This window comes from Lynx canadensis, chromosome B1 (assembly GCF_007474595.2).
Source record: "Lynx canadensis isolate LIC74 chromosome B1, mLynCan4.pri.v2, whole genome shotgun sequence".
Lineage (NCBI taxonomy): Eukaryota > Metazoa > Chordata > Mammalia > Carnivora > Felidae > Lynx > Lynx canadensis.
In genome coordinates, this window is record NC_044306.2 from 17,195,332 (window position 1) to 17,201,331 (window position 6,000).

Genomic DNA, 6,000 nt, shown 5'->3' on the forward strand with positions numbered 1-6,000 from the left:
AGCAATCTGCTTTAATGAACCGTTCAGGTGATTCCAGCAGGAGACCCATCAGCCGACGGAAATCCCAATAGATAGTGCAGCATCCTGAAGCCCAGAACGGTCGAACTTTTATATTTTTTAATAAAAATTGTATCTTGTGTACAACGTGACGCTTTGATCTACATACGCGGAGTAAAGTTATTACTAGAGTCAAACTAATCAACATAGTCATCTCCTCACATAATTACCTTTCACGTGTGTGTGTGGTAAGGGTGCCTCCTGAGATCAACTTTCTGAGCAAATCTCCATTCTGCAATACTAACGCCTATAATCATCATGGTGCACATCAGATCGCTAGAATTTATTCATCCCACATAACGGAAACTTTGCACCCTTTGACCGGTATCTCCCCGTTTTCTTCATCTCCCCACCCCTGGTAACTATCATTCTACTCTCTGCTTCTATGATTTTTGACTTTTTCTAGATTCTACACGTATGTGAAATCATGCAGTATTTTTCTTTCTGTGCCTGGCTTATTTCGCTTAGCATCATGTCCTCCAGACTCATCCATGTTGTTGCACATAGCAGGATCTCCTTCTTTTTAAAGGCTGAATAACACTCCTTGTATATATATACCACCATTTCTTTATCCGTTTATCCATCAATGGAGACTGAAGTTGTTTCCATACCGTGGCTATTGCAAATAATGCTGCAAAAAACGTGGGAGTGCAGACATCCCTTCGAAGTATTGTTTTAATTTGCTTTGGCTATATGCCTAGAAGAGAGATTGTTGGATCATATGGTAGTTCTATTTTTAATTTTTTATGGAGGAAAACCTCCATACTGTTTTCCATAGTGACTATACCAATTTACATTCCCACCAACAGTGCACAAGGATTCCTCTCTTTCTCCACATCCTTACCAACATTTGTTATCTTTTGTCTTTTTGATAATGACCATCCTAACAAGTGTGAGTTGATATCTCGCTGTGGTTTTGATTTGCATTCTCCTGGTGATTAGTTATGTAGACCATCTTTTCATGTGTCTGTTGGCCATGTGGATGTCTTCTTTGGAAAAATGTCTATTCGTGTTTTCTGCCCATTTTTCAACCATGTTATTATTATTATCATTGCTATTCTTTCCATTAAGTTGTATGAGTTCCTTATATATTTTGTACACTAACCAGATATATAGCTGACAAATATTTTCTCCCATTCTGTAGGTTGCCTTTTCATTTTGTTTTCTTTCATGTGCAGATGCTTTGTATTTTTTTATGTTTATTTTGAGAAAGAGAGAGAGAGAGAGAGAGAGTGAGAGGAACAGGGGCAAAGAGAGAGAGGGAGAGAGAGAGTCCCAAGTGGGCGTTGTACTGTCAGCACAGAGCCCAACATGAGCTAGGCTCAAACTCTGCGATCATGACCTGAGCCTAAATCACATGTCAGATGTTTAACCAGCTGAGCCACCCAGGTGCCCCGGAAGCTTTAAAAAAAAAAAATTATTTATTTAGAGAGAGGAAGGGAGTGCACAGTGGGGGAGGGGCAGAGAGAGGGAGAGAGAGAATCCTAAGCAGGCTCTGCACTGACAGTGCAGCGTGGGGCTCGATCCCACAAACCATGAGAGCACGACCTGTGCTGTGATCAAGAATCCGTTGCTTAACTGACTGAGCCACTCGGGCGCCCCAGCTCCCATAAGCTTTTTAGTTTGATGGAGCCTTTGTTTATTTTTGCTTTTGTTGCTTGTGCTTTTCATGTCATATCCAAAAACTCATAGCCAAGATCGATGTCAAGAAGCGTTCCCCCGTATTTTCTTCACAGAGTTTTACCCATCCCAGGTATTTTGTCTAAGTCTTCGACCCATTTTGAGTAGATGTTTGTTTACAGTGTAAGGGGCTTAATTTCATCTTTTGCATGTAGATATCTAGTTTTCCCAGCACCATTTATTGAAGAGGCTCTCTTTAACCCACTGTGTATTCTAGGAGCCCATGGTGGAAATTAGTTAACACTGGGGCACCTGGCTGGCTCAGTTGGTGGAGTGTAGGACTCTTGATCTCAGGGTTGTGGGTTCGAGCCCCACATTGGGTATGGAGATGACTTAAAAGTAAAATCTTAAAAAAAAAAAAGTTAACACTGTATGCTTGGGTTTATTTCTGAGCTTTCTATTCTGTTCCATTGGTCTATTTTTATGCCAGTATCAGTGTTTTAAGAACTATTACTTTGTAATATAATATAGCCTGAAGGGAGGAGGAAAGGGAGGGGTTATTAGGAACCAGGAAGAAAAGAGTCAGGTTTGGCCACCTTGAGAAAGAAGGGGCTTGCCAGTGCAAGGAAGGCCAGTGATATCGTCCGCAAGGCCCCATCTCCGGGGCACCGAGTTGAGTGCAAAAGGGGAGCAGGTGAAAGATATTAGGTACCTGCCAACTCACGTCTTTCACTTAGCAGATGAAAGTTGACAATGAGATGATGGTTCCAGCCACAGGCAACACACGTTCTGAGTTCTTGTCCCATTTTCTGCCGTCATGTGAGGAACCAGCACAGTCTGAGTCTGGCTGACTGAGATTTGTGGGATTCTCCAACACTACAGAAATAGAAGAGGTTAGGAGGGAAGCTCAGAGACAAGGGGAAACCACTTCCTCCACGTGAATTTAATGTGGGGTGCGTCTCAGGGGATCCTCATGCCATCATGCAAAGTGACCCAAGGCCATTTCAACAATGCCCTAAATAGATTACTTTATTGGAGATTAATGACCTGAAGGCTCCTGTTGAAGAGATTTGTGTTAGTGGCATCATCATCTGATTGTACAGCTCACACCCTTCCCAAGCCTCAGAGTGAGGGGAGGAAAACAAAGCGAGACAAATTTCAGCCTGCGATAATGGCTCTCGTCAGTTGCGATACCAGGGCAGAGGCAGGCCAGGGTGTAGCCGCTCCGGCTCCATAGCTTATTGGACGTTCACCGTGTTCATTTTGTGGGTTGGCTATGCCCCAACCCGAAGCCGTGACAGTGGGGAGAAAAATGGCTTTTAATCTTCCGGCAGGATTGACCATCGGAGAGGGGGCTTCATGGGATCTCCGCCACCACGTCTACCTTTCAGCGCATTGTGACAAGCCGACGGTGTAAGTGGGTGACATCATTGTGCTCGGGAGGACGTTATGAGAGCTTAAGGAATGGTTCTCTGATGCCCTATCCGTCTTAGATAACGACTCAAAATGATCCTATGAAAAACTAGAGTTTTGTCATGACCTCGTAAATCATCGATAGCCTAATATTCCAAGATCGCCACCACTACCACACCTGGTCAGCTCCCAGGATGGAAGATCTTCCAGGGGGCCAATATTTAACGTCTACCGCATAGGGCAGGGCACCTGTACGGAAAACCCAACAAAAAGCTCATTGTTCAATGTTTAGTTTGACAGAAGTTACTAGTTCTTCATTTTTAACACGTCCTGATTATTACTATTAATTTTTTTGGAAAGCCTCCTGAATCATGTCTCTTAATGATTCTCTGAGGCAAAGTGCATTTTGATGAAATAGTCAGCCATAAAGCGCGTTCCCATTGTGCTTCATTTCGCACGGACTCCCTGAGATCATATTGCTCGGATGTGAAACGCAAGATTCTGGAAATGAATTGAGTACCTTGACTACAGACGCCAAAGTAACTGGCTTACCTCTGTTTGGTTTTTTGATTTTTCTTTTTTGAACTTGTACATTTGTCTTCTTTGGTTTGTTTATTTTCACTGTGAAGAGACAACAGAGAGATAGGTTTCAAAATTTTGTCTGAACTAAAGGAGAGATATATAATAAATACAAATGTACATAAAGATATATAGAATATGCTACATATATTATATATACATACATATATATGTGTATATGTATGTATATATATATATATACATATATATGTATATATGTATGTATATATATGAAGATAACTATTTCCCCAGAAATATCTTAGTTCTGAGATGTCCTGTTTAAGTAAAAAATGTATATAACTTGCCTTTAGACAATGTGTATGCATTTTAGACAGCTTTAGTAATGGGAATGTATTCTCGACTACCTTTAGCACCAGAAACTTCCTGTTGAATAATAATTTTTGAATAGTGTTTTTATTTCAGTGCATGTTTTAAATACAGTAAGTGCTTCTTCGAAGAGGGCTAACTTCTTGGTAGACCTTAGCCTTCCAATTCAAGTAAACTCATTTCTGAAAATCTTCAGGATGCCCTAAACTCTTTCTCTGTGAAGTTTAATGTTCTTCTGGGGCACCTGGGTGGCTCAGTCAGTTGAGTGTCCGACTTCAGCTCAGGTCATGATCTCACGGTTTGTGGGTTCGAGCCCTGCATCAGGCTCTGTGCTGACAGCTCAGAGGCTGGAGCCTGCTTCTGATTCTGTGTCTCCCTCTCTGCCCCTCCCCTGCCCATGTTCTCTCTCTCTCTCTCTTAAAGATAAATAAACATTTAAAAATTTTTAAAAAAGTTTAACGTTCTTCTGAAATGGATGAAAAGTTGGTTTTTTAATTCTACTATACAGACAACTCCTATTTGGTATTGCATTTTATTTCGACCCTTTATTCTGTCAAACTTCAGTTTCACAACCAGCTATGGGAAAGCAAGAGTCTTATGAACACTGCAGCGTTTCGATGGCTGAGTTTCACCTTCACTTGTGCTGCCCCAGACAGGCTGCGTACAAGAGGACACAGTGGCTCTGATTCTGATACTTCTTGAGAAGGAACAAGGCAGACACAGCATCCAGGAGAGCGGCCACGAATCCTTGGCTGTTTTCATTAGGCAACTTTTTCGTAACAAATTGTGCCATTGTGATCCGTATCTTGGCAGGCTGCATTAATTCATTTTTGGATAAGATTGCATAGCCAAATGTAGATAGCTAATTTGAAATACCCACTTCAAAAAGTGGTAAATGTTTTTATGTATTCTGTGAAACTACCGACCAGTTAACTTTATTTTAGGCTCAGATTTTGACCCCTTAGTTGGCTAAATTTATACTTCACTTTCCAAGTGCACAGACGCCTTTTTCAATGCATCTACCCAGTAATAATGCATGGAACCTTCATGGAAATATCGTTTTGCTGAAGTATACAAGTGATACAGGGGAAAGAGCATGAGATTTGTAGTCAGACGTGGGATGAGTTACTTCACAGCTCAGAGCCCTAGTTTTCTTATCTGAACAGATACGTGATAATATTTAGCCAACAGATTATTGAAGTATCACGTGTAAGTACCTGAAAAAGTATGAAATGTAGCATGTCCTCAAATACAGGTTTCCACTTTCTCCCTTTTAAGATACATTTGTTATCTATTAGCTGTTGTAAAGTGTATTCAAATTCTACTTATTTGAGCAATAACCTAAAAGTCTGTTTTATATCTTTAAAAGGCATAGATTAGGAAATTGTTACATAGGAAATTTTATCTCCTAGCATAATACAACTCTTCATGCTGAACTCTAATACGCTTTCTTCCAAAGATTTGGGTCTTTAAACTATCTTTAGCCCTGTTATCAGTGTTTCAGATAGGGCCATTTGGATGCAAATTAGCCAGAAAATGAACTCCCGTAGAAGTATTCATTTAGAGACCAATATTGTAGTACTCTGATCAAAGAACTCCCTCACAAAATGGGATCACACAAAGGTCAGCTGTAATAAAACAAAAGCATAAATCAAAGTAGAATCTTCCCATAAATCAACAGCAATACACACAGTAATCACATCCATCAAGATTATTTATAAATACGTCGATAAATAGTGTAGCATCTCTTGGTTTCTCTTCATGTTTCCTAGTTTACACAATTTCAATACTTCATAATGTGACCTGTAATGTAAAAAGAATCCCACTGTCTAGTAAATATCTATCCATTCTCTTCCCTTAAGGACATTAAAGAGAACTTACCCTAGGATGTTACTTACGGTTGTTAGTCCTTTATTCTTTGGTGCGGGTGGTTCTCAAACTTTATCAGGCATCGGAGCCACCATGCGCTTGTTGAAACACAGATTGCTGGACTCCACTCTCGGA